Source organism: Lycium barbarum, chromosome 11 (assembly GCF_019175385.1).
Source record: "Lycium barbarum isolate Lr01 chromosome 11, ASM1917538v2, whole genome shotgun sequence".
Lineage (NCBI taxonomy): Eukaryota > Viridiplantae > Streptophyta > Magnoliopsida > Solanales > Solanaceae > Lycium > Lycium barbarum.
In genome coordinates this window covers 5,014,467-5,028,811 of record NC_083347.1, presented here as the reverse complement: position 1 = coordinate 5,028,811, position 14,345 = coordinate 5,014,467, and the positions used below count along the sequence as shown (strand labels likewise).

The following is a 14,345-nucleotide window of genomic DNA, read 5'->3' as shown; positions in this document are numbered from 1 at the left end:
ACTTTAAAGATTGATTCTCATTCTGTCTGATCATATGTTTTATGCTTGGCATTCTTATTTCACCTCCTGCTTTAAAAGGAAGAAAGTTTAGGTCCTTAATCTCATCTAGGAGGTTTTGTCTGCCTTCATTGTGTTCTGGTTCAGTTTGGAGCCATGTTTGAAGTTTCTTGATTGATATTTAGTCTGCATTATACTTATAGTAATCCTATTAGTTTAAACGTATCCGAGAGCATCATGTAATCTGTCCATGTTAAGCATGTATCTTGTGTTAGTTGAATAATCTAACGTAGAGTCCCGATATGTTAAGTCTTGAATCTGACTGCCAATATGTGTTAGTCTAGTTTTGATTATCATCTGTCTGAATATTGGTTCTATTGGTCTATTATTATGGTAGATGTAATGCTATGATTGGTTTGATTAAATTTAGGAGTTGAATGCTTATTATGGCTTAATGTGTTCTTAACCTAAATTATCTTTCATGTTTCGAACAAGTCTTTGTTGTCCAATATATACCTGAGTATATATCCTTCCTTAAGTTTAATAAAGTGGTTAGTTGGTTTGGTAAAGTCAAATCTATTTAAAAAATTCTCTGCCCAAATACACTTTAACTGTGTGACCTTCACTCTGTTTGTTAGTGCCATGTTGCGATGATGGAATTCCTTAACTTATGAATATGTGCGACATCCTATGCTTTGTTAAAGTAAAAGAAGTGAATGTCATACTCATTCTTGTTAAAGAAAGTTAAAAATGGTCTGAATAATTAAAACCTTTGTATGACTACATCTCTCAGCCTTTAAAATGCATACAGAGTCTGCTTGGTGTCTTATTTATCCTCTTCTTTTAGATAGCTGCTAGTATGTTGATGAAAAATGGAAAATGAGGCAGATCACCAGTCTAGTTTAAATTAACAAATGAATAGATCACTTGTGTTCTTTTATGCTTTTTTTTTGCATCGGTTTGATCTGTCCTTCTTTGATTTTGATTTTGGTCTTAGTATGATCTGTCCTGGTAATTCTGTATAACTAGGCTTATCTTCTTCTCCTCTATTTGACTTACTTAATATGTGATAGAAGAAAGATTCTATAGTTATCGTCGTAATTGCATTTTAAAAGTCAGTCACCATTTCCTACATTTAAAATGAAAAGAGAAAATGTTACTTCTATTTTCTTGTCCCTCCCCTTTTCTGTCATCATCTTATCCCTGTTTCGAACTATCAGTTTTGGTATGAAGTCTTTATTTGTTTGGCATATTATGTCATCGCTCGAATGAATTTCCTTTTAATCCTCGAGGCTGGAAATCTTTGCCTAATGTGAAATTTGCATGAATGATGTTACATTGAGTGTATGAAGTTTTGAAGCAAGAAAGGGGGATTAGAAAACAGTAGCCGCATTTAAAATTCGTTTGCGAGTCGTGAATCAGTTAGCAATTGCATGGTGATTGTCTGGTCTTTTAGGATCTACTGCTCTGTCTTGCTTGAATTTAGACTGAATATTGGCTTAGAACCCTGCTAAGGTTGTTTGCCTAAATGTCGTGTTTGGTCCAAGTTACGTCTGGTATAGTTCATGTCTTCTGTGGAATATCCCGTGATATATTAAATATTGTGTTCAAATGAGGCACTGTATTGACTGAAATTAAAACTGGTATTGCTGGGCTGAAAATCTCTACTTTAGAGAGGAAAGGATAATTACCATTTGTAGTTTAGTCGAGCAGAATTACTAGCTATTGGCAGGAGTGATATTGTGCTGCAATTATTAGTGCTTTGCCTTGTTAATACAAAGCACATGAATTGGAAATGTGACTGAATATCATGAATATCCTTTTTGAATTCAGTGAGTGTTTTGTACATCACAAATCTACCATGTTTAGACTCAGTACACACTGTGTGTTGCTAGTGCATTTCTTTAAAAAAACTATGCCTGTGCCATATATGCAAAAATGCCCTATTTTAATTCTTCAAATGGTTGAATATGTTATATATACTTGGTCTATGTTATGTGCATCATCGTGGGAGTGAAACATGCGTTGGCAGATTCCATATACAGTTCAGTTTCATTTCAATTTGGTTATGTTTATTTCCGAACTCATGTGCAGTAGGGATTCCTATATGTGAAGTGTGTATACATGAAATATACTTGGATATGCATAATATATACATAACCTATCGAATTGCCTTAGGATTACATGTTATATATTTAACTTTTTATTGATTAGATATTAATCCTTTTCTTTTCATTTTATGCATGATCATCGCATACGATTTCGAGGGATTCGTTTCCTCCGCATTTGATTGGGCTAAAAGCCCAACACGACTTCCTCTTGTGTCCAGCCAACCCGCAACAGAATAGAAGACATTTTGGGCCAAGGCCCAATAGCAAACAAATCACAGCAGCTGATCGTGGCAGTTCTAAAATGGGCTGGGCCCATTAAACTATATTTGCTCCTCCATTTTAATATTTTTATGCAGTTAATTTGTATTATATGACTAACCATTTATTTTATTTTTGTTTTCTTAAGTTAGACGAACCTTAGTGAATTTAGTGGGTTTAGCTTTAGTATAATGGGTAGTAAATTTAAGAAAGATATTAACATTAACCTCATAAGTATCACTCCTTTCTTTTCATGCTAAAACTATTTATAATGTCTAATATTTATTTTGAAAAAAATCGATTTGCAAAATAGAATGATTATATATATTTTAAATGAAGAGAATCATTTTATCCTTATTATCTAAACATTGCAAAACATCGTTAATATGCAAATACCAACTCAAGTATTATTTTTATAAATAATTCTCCGAGTTTAAATCAATCATGTCTATTTTTAGCCAAGCATAATTAAATAAAGAAAAGAAAACTCATCATCTTTTGCATTCCATTTATAAAAAAAAAATAAGTCTATGATTTTCTGCGCCATTGCACTCATATGATATAATTTTATTCTAAGTTTAAATTGGCTAGGTCTTTTCTTGAAAGCTTTTATTTATATACAAATCATTATATTTTGCAAGTCTCATTTTTACAATAAAATTATTACTTTAAGCTTAATAACATTATCTTTAATCTGAATTAATTAACCTAAGTTTGGTCGGATAACCGTAAGTTAACGGATTCTAAAGGATGCCTAACCCCTTCCCTTTAGGATAATATAGAGCCCTTACCTAGAATCACACTGGTTAAGCAGACTATTAATTGAGGTTTAGTTTTAACTTTGCCTTAGTTAACCTCTAGGTGTCCTAATTCACCGTTAAATTAATTAGGTGGCGACTCCTTAAAATAAATAAAATAAATAGGAATCACCAATACGTCGTGCTCCCTAATTTTAACTTCCGGGTTAAAATGGGGTGCGACAGAGATGATATTTTTATGTGATTAACTTAACTACTTAATATAAGAACGAAAACACAAAAAAAAAAATCAAAATTTGAAGGGAAAGTGTCTAATTAAAACATTTTACTAGGAATTGAGGTGTTAAATCAGAACATCGCTTAATTCGAGTGTCTAAATGAAATATCATGACAAGTTTAAGGGGCTGACGATGTGTTAAGCCATGCTAAAAAACATTTTTTTGTTCAAAGGCACTAGTCTTTAATTTTTGCCCTTCGCTAAAAAATCCCTTGGTTCCAGTTTCGAACCCCCACTTTGTTAAAAATTAAAACAAATCGCAAAGTAGAGTTTGGATCCGCAAGACAGAGTTTTGCCTTCAGGCATAGCAAAACTCTACCTTTGCCTTATACCTGAAAGGCAAAACTCTACCTTAAGGTAGAGGTTTGCATTAAGACATTTTTTTTTAATACAGTTGAAAATTTGTAAACCTAACTTTTGCCTGAATAGGCCTGATTTTGATACGAAACTTTGCTTTGGATTTTTTTTTTAATTGAGCCAAGGTTTGAATTCAGGATTTCGGGGTATTAGGCGAAGGTAAAAAATTAAATATCAATGCCTTTGATGGGAAATCGTGCAAATGACCCTCCTAAAAACTGCTATTTGTGCACTTGGCCCATGACAGGTGTAGATCAATCTTGTCATTCTGTATCTGGATTAGTTGATGGGAAAGTTACATAAATAATAGTAAATGAGTAACATATTTCATAATCTAGAACTATTAATTATATTACATAATCTACTACTATTAATTATATTATAAATATAGGTATACATGATTCTATACCATAAATCTGGAATGTTGCTATTAATAAAAGGCCAAAAATTAAGGAGTTTCAAGAATTAGTGATAACGAAATTAAATATATATATCAAAACACATTAAATACTTTTCTAAAAATCTCCAACATACTCGACTAGCATTCTAATCAATAAACAAGTATATTATTATTTGTATGATATATATTATACTACAATTCTTTGAACAAGTATATATATTATGTATATTGCACTATTATATACTATGTATAATATTATTTGTTATATACCTTATACTTTTTTAGGTATATTTTCATGTACTTTTTTATATCATATACCATATCTTTTCATGTAATTTTCTTAATATTAATAAATTTAAATAATTTCTTTCACCCAAAAAGTTAGTCAGCAAGTGGAAAAAAAAAGAGGAATATGGATGTGAAGCTGATTTTGTTTTATTTATTTGGAAAATTACATTCTCTCTCATGGCCTTTTCACAGTTTTTTTTTTTTTTTTGGGTGGGGGATGATTTTGAAAGAAAAAAGAATGTAAAAAGTGGATGTGCATTAATGGTAGTAACCCCTAAAATTAAATATTATATATTTTTGTGTCATTTTCCCTTAGCTGATGGACCTTGGCCGGCCCAAATGTAATCTTCAATTTTGCAAACCATGAGTTATGCAAATATGGACTTTCACTAAATGGAGTCATTTGATCTGATTACTAGATTACGAATTTGGGCCTTTCACTAAATCGAGTCATTTGAAGATATGATTATTTGGTCTTTCACTAAATGGAGTCATTTGATCTTCCACATGGGCTTCATGAGTAAGCATCCAGACCATGTCCCCTCACCTCAGTCGAGTCCAAATTCAATTTATTTTCACTAACTGTTTGCAATAAACTTTTCAATTGTCCATGAGGTGGTCTGCAGTCTCAGATGATGTGGTTCATTAAAAGCCCACAAATCTTTACCTCCAGTCACACAAAGTACGTTGAAGAACTCTTTGTTCCTTTGTTTTTCATTAGGCTATTTTAAAACTAACACTTCAAGTTGCACTCTATCTTGAAAATATCGTGGAGGTTAAGCATATCTGAATTTTAATATGGCTTTGAGTAGGTGCGTCAAATGGACGGTTGACCTAAATTTGGATGGGTCAAGGGTTGATTGAACCTCTTAAAGTTTACTCGGGTTGAGATACGTTGGGTCTAGATGGAATAAATAATGGGTAATAGCCTAACCCGCTCAATTCTTACCAAGTGGCAAGTATTATCTTTTAGTTGGTAATCTTATAAGGGAATTTTATCTAGTGTAGAGAACATATAAGAGACTTTATATTTAGTAACTAACTTTAGTTTAATTACATCTAGTAGCTAAATTCTGTATTTCAATTGCACTAGATGACTAATTAAAAACTCATCTCCTCTTATTCCATTGTATCAATCCTTTCCCTCAACCCCCTCTCTCTCTACTGCCTCTACGCTCTCTTCTCCGTCAGCCAGCCGCCATCGGTCATCTTCTCTGTAGGAGATAGCCACCTCCGCCACCAGTCATCTTTTCTAGCATTTTCGATCATGTGTATTTTTCAGATCTCCAACAGAAATTCTTAAGACCCAAGATTGATCGCGGCGGCAGACTTCCCCGTTGACGATAGTGAGAAAGAACTAGTTGACGGTGGACGATTCGGACGACGACGCTATTGCCGGATCTGAGTGTATTTCCTCAGATCTGAATGTATTTTTCAGATCTGAGTATTTATAATTGTTGTTACTTGGGATGTATTTGTTTTTGTGTTGAATACATAGAAAGAAATGATTTTTGGTTAGATCCTGACTGGACGACGGTGCTATTGTCGGCGATGGAAAAATCTTTGTCGGTGTATTTTAAGATCTGAGTGTATTGTTTTTCTTGTATCTCAAATCTGGGTGTATTTTTTTTCTTGTATCTCAGATCTGAGTGTATTTCAGTGTATTCGTTATTTTTTCAAGTATAAAATAGTGTGTGTTTTTATGTATTTTTCGCTTGTAATTCAAAGGAGATTTTGTTGTATACAAATGAATACAGTGAATTTATTGAATACAGCTGAATATCCTTGTATTTTCTTGCATTTATGTAGTTTGAATACAACTAAATTTAAATACAGTGTAAAAGTTGTTACGAATGAATACAGCAAAATACAGTCGAATTTGAATACACTTTACTGTAGCTACGAAATGTAATTAGTAAAAATGTAGCTATGCCTAAAAAAAATCCCCAAAGTGTAGTCATTTGTGTAAGTTGCCCATCTTATAATTTGTAATTAGTATAAGTAATTGAAAAAATATCCCTATTTTGATGATATAACATAACAAGGTTTTTAAAAAGAAATTATTTTGATGACTCATGGGCCAATTTGGGCTACATATTAGCTCTATTTCTAGATACACTGAATTGGATAGTTCAAAAAGAGCCGAGCTAATAAATGAGGGGGTCATTCATCGGCTCAAACTTGAAAGAATCATATTTTTATGGAATAATTTTACCCCCATGAGAGATTTGATTGCTCATTTGGATGTTAGTGGCATGAGATGTTACAGTTATACCTCTTTATAACAATATTCTCATATAACAACACCTCTCAATAACAATCAAGTTTTCTGGAATCGACTTTTATGTTTTATTTACCTCTCTATAACAACTTTTCATCTATAACAGTAACAACCATCTTTAAAACAGTACGTTCTATATAAAATTACCCCTATATAGCAACAATCTTCTTTTTTTGGTAATATAGTGATTAATCGTCTTTATAGAAATAGAATCTATAGGATTACCAATAATAGGTTTAGAGATTGTGACCAAATATTTTGATACTTATATATACAACAACAACAACAACAACAACAACAACAACCCAGTGAAAAAAGGGGTAATTTGCAGAGGTTGAAAGTTACAATTTGTGGGGGTTTTATATATCACTAAAAAAAAGGGGTAACTTGCAGAGGTTGAAAGTTACAATTTGTGGGGGTTTTAGCATCCTCAAGCAATTAGTAGAGGCTAAACCCTCGCGAATTGCAACTTTCAACTTCCGTAAATTACCCTTTTTTGGTAGTAATTATGACAAAGAATAGTGTTGACACCCAATTTCATCCCTCCTTTATTCCGATTTTATTTGCTTGGGCTTCTAAATTTATTGACGAGCTAAACACTTTGTTTTCACTACTATTTTTATTTTCTACTACTATTAACATCGTTACTTTCATTTTCACTATTCTACTATCAACATTACTAGTATTACTTTATCACAAATTTTTAAGTGGTTCGTCTTCGTTTCATTTTAGGATTTGTACTCGTTAAATTAATTTTACTTTATTAAATCCTTTACTTCTACATACTAATTACTATTTGTCTTCACACAATATATATTGTACTAATTATTAAATTAGAAGCCCAATGAAATTTATATGGAGGAGGAATTTCAGCCAAATAACAGCCCACATTTCCTTTCACCCATCCAGCCCGCGTTCCTTAATAACTCACCTAATCAGCCCATATCTTTTCAGCTCAACCGGTCCACATTATCCATTCCAACAATTAAGCCCACCATTCTCTATACCCGACTAGCCCAACACCAAATCGACCCGCCTACCCGACCCGGTCCAGCCCATTTCGTCTACATCAGCTAAACCTAAAAGAAACAAAACCCATATTCTCTTCAACAACGCCGCAGCTGCGTCTCTCTCATCTCTCTCTCTCTCTCCCTCGTCCATTTCCAGTTAAAACCCCAACTCCCTTTCACCATTACCAGATTTGGTTACCCCAGTTTCGGATTAAACTTAAATCACACAACCACGCCTTTTGGTCCTTCTTCTTCCCCTTTCCATTTCAAGAATAGGTCCAAACTTTTCTCAACCATGGCAGATTTTTGCCTTACCATTTTCATACAAGTCTTTCTTTCTCTTCACTTCAACGTTCAGATTGGAATAAATTGACTCCATCCCGAATCTTTTTTCAATTTTCAAAACCTCGCCCAAACGAAACCCTAGGGATTTCTACTATAAATACTCATTTCGTGACCCATTTGAGGGAGTTCTTTTTTCAGCCTTTAATTGAACATTTTAGGCTTGTTCGCCTTTAATTGAACATCTTAGATCTGTCCGCCTTTGATAGGATTTATTTAGGTTTGTCCACCTTATAATAGGACTTCGTTATTCATTTAGGTTTGTCCGCCTTACAATAGGACTTAATCATTTTATTTGAGTTTGTCCGCCTTATAATAGGACTTGATTGATTTATTTGGGCATGTCCGCCTTAAAACTGGACATATTAAGTTTTACAAAAGCAAACTGATGCTGCACTTGCACTTGCACTATTTTTACCTCGAATAATTTTTGTACTAATCTCGCACTAATATTGCTTTTATCTCGAATATTTTGTACTAATCTCGCACTTGCACAACTTTTATCTCAAATATTTTGTACTTTTATCTCAAATATTTTGAACTGATCTCGCACTTGCACAACTTTTATCTCAAATATTTTGTACTAATCTCGCATTTGCACAATTTTTGTCTCAAATATTTTGTACAAATCTGCACATCCATTGCTTTATTACTTTCAAATGCCTTGCGAATGCTCGCACACGCCGCACATGCATCGCTTTATTACTCTCAAATGCCTTGCGAATGCTCGCAAACGCACCGCACATACATTTCATTCAAGTACCCTGCAAAGGCACTGCATCATTTCTCGCAAACACACCGCATTATACCAGTTTAGAAAGCCTCATTTCTCATAAATCATTCGGCTTAAATAGCCCATTTCATATCCGGTTTAAGGCCTCATTAATCATCGCCAAAAGACATCATTCTCATGAATCATCGGCCTAGAACCTCATTTGCATTAGATCAGCGAAGGCTATCATTTTAATCATTACAGCTTTTTACGGGTTTATTTTACATCGCTTTATTTTCGATATTTATTTTTACTGACTATTTTTATCTAGTTTAAAGTTTCGCAGGAGCTTTAGCGCAACGTGAAACTATTTCTTCGGCAGCGAACTGGGGCAATTTGGTGGGAAGGATAATCAGACTTCCCGACAAGGGTCGAAGATCTACCTCGAACACTCGCCTCCAATTCTCAAATATTCCACTTGCATTCCAGCACATCCATATTTCAGAACTCTTAAGTTCGACCATAACACCCAGTGTCATCATAATTCGACACTGGGACAATATTTTGCAAAGATTCGTGTCAATCGGGATACGTTATTCATAGGAGTCGTAGTTATCCCAGAACTACACGTGGCCTGATTCTCGTGTAGCCCGAGATATGTAGGTAACTCGGAGACCGGAGTTCGGCCATAATCCTTTCAAATTTGCTTTACCCTTAGTCCTCCAAAATCCTTTAGCCGGGACAAAATAGGCTACTGGGTCAACGTCTTTGCTTGAAAATTATTTCATCATTACTGGGCAAAGAGGGACAAGTTGTTGACACCCAATTTTTTCCCGTCTTCCCCAAAATATCTATTTATGCTTATAATATTTTTGGCAATTTAAAAAATAATTATTTATATTTTACTATAATTATTAGCTGCTTATTAATACCGGCGTTTCGTTATCCTACTGCAGTCACTAGCTGTTATTATTACTGCCATTATTATTATTATTATTATTATTATTATTATTATTATTATAATTCGCATTTTTATCATTTCAGCATTTTTACCAGCTTATGCACACACATCGCATCTATTTTGCGTAATTTAATAATAGCGTTTATTTATTGTTGAACTTTTAAAATATTATCGCACGGCTATTTACGACGTCATATAATTTTATTTTTTATCTGAGCACTAATAAATACGTACTTTTATATGAGGTAATATTTTGGTACGCGTTAGTAATATTTTAATTAAAATAGGTCTTTTACTTAAATTTAGAAGCCCAAATTATTTTCTTTCATTCAGTCCATATTTTTATTCATCTAACCTAAATCCGAGTCCAAATCAACTAATACTTTCGGACCAGCGCATTAGCACCCAAAATAATAACTAGCCCAAACGACCCAGCCCAATACCCGCCTAAACCTACCCGAACCCGTAACCCGACCCGGTTGTTTCAAAATATGAAACGACTAGGGTTCATTTCTCCCAACATCAGCCGCACCCCCTCCCCAGCCCTTCTCCTTCCCTCTCTCTTCCGCTCCCTTTTTTTTTAGCAAACCCTAATCCTCCTTTAACGACGGACAGATTTGTTGTCCCATTTTCGCACAAATCTTGTCCTCACCTTCTGCTGCCTGCATGTGTTCTGTCGTTGACAGAGGAGGGATTTCCATTCTTGGCTTCAAGGCACGGTTTGACCTTCAAAAACCAGGACTGGTCTAGCCACTTTCGGTCATACCCAAGCCGAACCACGTGAAGATCTGTTGGGATTTCAACGGATCCATTTTTTTTTACTCATTTCGAAAACTTAGATAATTCAAAATCCCGCCCAATATTTGAAACCTAGAAAAACCCTAGACGTTTCCTATATATAATGTGGTTCTGGAGTCTTTTAGGGGGGTTTTTTTGGGAGCCGTCTCAACCCCCCTAGAAAATATTAGTTTTCTTTTAGTCTCAATATTTCTGAATATCCATTCTAAATACCAAATCATTTTTTTCTCGTTTTCCCTCTGTTATTATTGCAAATTTGAGCGCATGCAAATTCGGAGATTGTAGAGTTTTCGAGTGTATATCCGAGATTCAAGCCCAGTTCGCTGCACTCAAAAAATGTAATTCCCCTTTCCCTTTTTTTTTTTTTTTTTTTGCATTTTTATGTGTTTAATTTTTTGGTAATAGGTTGCTTTGTTGTTTTGATTAGCCTATCATGTTTAGGTTATGGTGGTCGGTTTCCTGTTTTGTTAAGTTTATTATGCACAATTTGTGGTAATTAATCCCCTGTTTGTTCAGTCTCTTTTCTAGTAATTACCTTTTTGTTTTGGTTCAGTTCAACATGCTTTAGTTTGGTTGCACTATTTATTGTTCAGTAGATTTAAGGTAGTTAGTTTGTTTAGCATGACTGGTTGTTAGTCTGGTCTGTTTTAATTTAAGCATGTCTTTGAGCATTGTCTGAGTTAGCTAGTCCATGTCAAACATGTTCATGCATTATTTCAGTTTCGTTAATTGGAAAATTCTTTTGCATAGAATTTAGGTAGTTGAGTTGAAAATGATAGCATGGTCTCTTTTGTCACTCATGTGAGTTATGTGACCTACTCTGATGCATCTTTGAAACAAATAAGGGTATGTCATTTGAGTCTGCCATAATTGGAATGAGAGCATAATGAATATGGTAGTTCCTTTTTTTTTTTTTACATTCTGTTGTGAGATTAGTTCAGGGCATGCCAATGTATAAATGCCTTGGGTTTAAACTATTTGTTTGTGGTTTGTCATGTACTGGTCGTTTTAAACCTTAAAGAATAGCCAACCTTGACTCAAATGATTTCTTCTTAAACCTATCTTAAGCTTCAGATCTCTCTCTTTTTTTCTGAATAAAAGTTAAAACAGTAAGCTGGGGAATAAAATCTGCCTGAAATTAGTAAGTTGTTTCTGTAGTTACCATGATATATCAGGTGTGTGAATATCTTGACTGAATGTCCATTCCTGGGTTTGGCCTGATTCATGTTAGTTTGTCAAAACTGCTTGTATTTCTAAGTCTTGCCTGACTAATTGCCTGGTTGTCTTAAATACATTGCATGAAACTACTAAGGCATGGCATCTTCTCTAAAGGTTATTTAAATTTTACCCCAACATGGCATCTGTTCCTGCCTGCATAAGTTTCTGGACTTGTTAAAATAAGATCGCATACTAGATGATTGTCCAAGTTAGTTCCTTTTTTGTTTTCTTTCCCAAAGAATAAGTTGTTTCTCAAACATGAAGCAGTTTAGCTTTCTTTCTAAGTTTGAATTTGGATAAATTGGTTTTCTTTTATTCTCTTAAGACTTTTCTAATTGAAATCTGAGTTCTGAAACAGTTGATATCTATTCTTAAGATAACTTGACCAGATGTGTATATTTGTTTCCTTCCCTTCTTTAAGTTAATCCCAACGTTTCTTTCTTTTGCGGATAATGTCCTCGAGATCCAAACTTTGTTTCGTTAGAGTCTTTAAACTGTTTTACTGCCTTAACTTGGACATACCAATATCCCAACTAAATGGCTTCCGTATCCTGGTGGTACTTGAACCCAAATGTGTCAGCTAATTATGTAAATTCCTGAAGAAGGTGGCTACTTGTAGTTTTTACGCTAACAGTTGGTTTAAACTTAGTTCCTGTCCATACTATAACAAGACGGATGGTAAAACTATTTTTGGGATGTTCCCTATTTGAAGTGATAAAAATAGTAGCTAATTTTCCTGAGTGAGGTGTTTCACCTAACAATTTAAATTCCCAATTTTAGTTGCTATATATGAAAATTAAATCTCTTTGCATCTTTTCACATAAGCTGCCTCCAAGTGTTTGTTTGAGCTCCTGAGAATAGACAAATGTGAATGTGACATAGTTAGTTTGTTTATAAGGTCAAATCTGTTTAAAGAAGTTCTCTGCCTAAGTGTACTTCAAGCGTATGTTTGTATCCCTCAAGTGTTTGTTTGTGTCATAAAAAATAGAGAAATCTGAGTTTGCGCAACTGATCTTTTTTTTGTTTTTCCAACAGTCTCTTTTTGATATCAAGGCAATAAAATGTGTTCTAGAGTATATTTGATAGATGTTGTACTGTAACTGATTCTGTTTTTTGGTCTGAATGAGCTAAATATTGTTCTGTCCCAGTTCTCTTTCAGTTCCTATATGTAAACATGACATTTAGCCCTAGTAAAAATGAGTATTAATCTAGCCCTAGCTGATGCTGTACTCAAGAAGTACCGAAACATGGCCTAACGCAGCAATAAACCATCATATTTGTGTATTTGGCTTTGGGAATTTGGACTCGGTAACTGTAAACCATCATATTTTCCTTTCTTTGACAAACTGGTAAGCAGAGGCATCACAAATACCTTTAAACACATTAGACATCATACCTATTTGTTCTGGATTTCCTTTTTGTAAGACAAAGTCTTCCACTAATGTCCCGTTCAATTCTAAATGCTTTAACTCAATATTTGACTAGATTTAGTTCTGGTAGATTTCCCTTTCTTTCTAAAAATGGAGTATACGTATGAATCTATTTGCTTCTCTAGTGTTTTCAGTAATAGGTTGTTCCTCCCCTGCATTTGAAGAGGGGAAGTGTCTTTTTTTTTTAAAATTAGTTAGCCTTTCTGAATGATGTTCAAGTCTGCCATGTATGATGATCGTATAAATTGCTTGGATAATGAATTGCCGCTAATTTCTTTATTTTCCCTTTCTTTGCATGTACATATCGGAGTAAAAGTTGGGACTCACTCACTGAAAAATCCCAAATGAGATTCGGCACCATCACTATACCTGAGCATGGAGTCAATATATTCCATTTTCTTGAATCACATCGGACTGGCAAAAGCCCGTGCATTAGAGTCTCCTTTGGCGACTTTTTTTTTTTATGTTCATTTTGCTGATTTTTTTCTTCGTGTTATTTTGTTTGTGGGATTTGGGGTTGTTTTGACCGGATATATTGTTTAACATAGGGTTAATTAGGAATATTACACCTAACCCCTTTAGAATTTCCATTCTTATTATTAATAGGGAATTTATTCTACCTTATAGATTATTTACCTCGTATATTTAAAACTTTAAGGGGCCAGCCAAATATTTGCAGGCAAGTACGTACATATATTAATATCAAAAGGATAAAGAAAGCTCACATTAGCTATTTTTTGTATTTAGTTTATACTCCGAAGCCAAAAAATCAATTAATAGCTCGCCATTTGAGTTATTTCAAATATTTATTAAAACGCTGCATAAATTCGCATTTCCTTCTATTTATATGCAAATTATTGTATTTTATGCAAATCTTATTTTAAATAGTATTATTATTTAAAGCTTTAGCAATATTTATAAGTTTAAATGTCATTTGAAGTCTCTTTTTATGCAAAATATTATATTTTCTACAAGTCTTATTTTAAATAGCATTATTGTATTTTCATTCAAAGTCTTAACAATATTTATAAGACTTATTTTAAAAAGCATTTAAAGTTTTCCTTTATGCAAATTACTATATTTTTTCTACAAGTTAGTTTAAACAGCATTATTATACTTTCCTTTAAAACTTTAGCAATATTTATAA

The 14,345-nt window shown here is 33.6% G+C and overlaps 1 long non-coding RNA gene across 1 annotated transcript; it reads left to right on the top strand.

Annotated features, from left to right (window-relative positions):
* The first annotated feature begins 10,227 nt into the window (after window positions 1-10,227).
* LOC132616995 (uncharacterized) lies at window positions 10,228-13,833 on the top strand. Its single transcript, XR_009573524.1, has 2 exons — window positions 10,228-10,888; window positions 13,515-13,833. It is a non-coding gene; the product is annotated as an uncharacterized LOC132616995 (long non-coding RNA).
* Window positions 13,834-14,345: the final 512 nt, after the last annotated feature.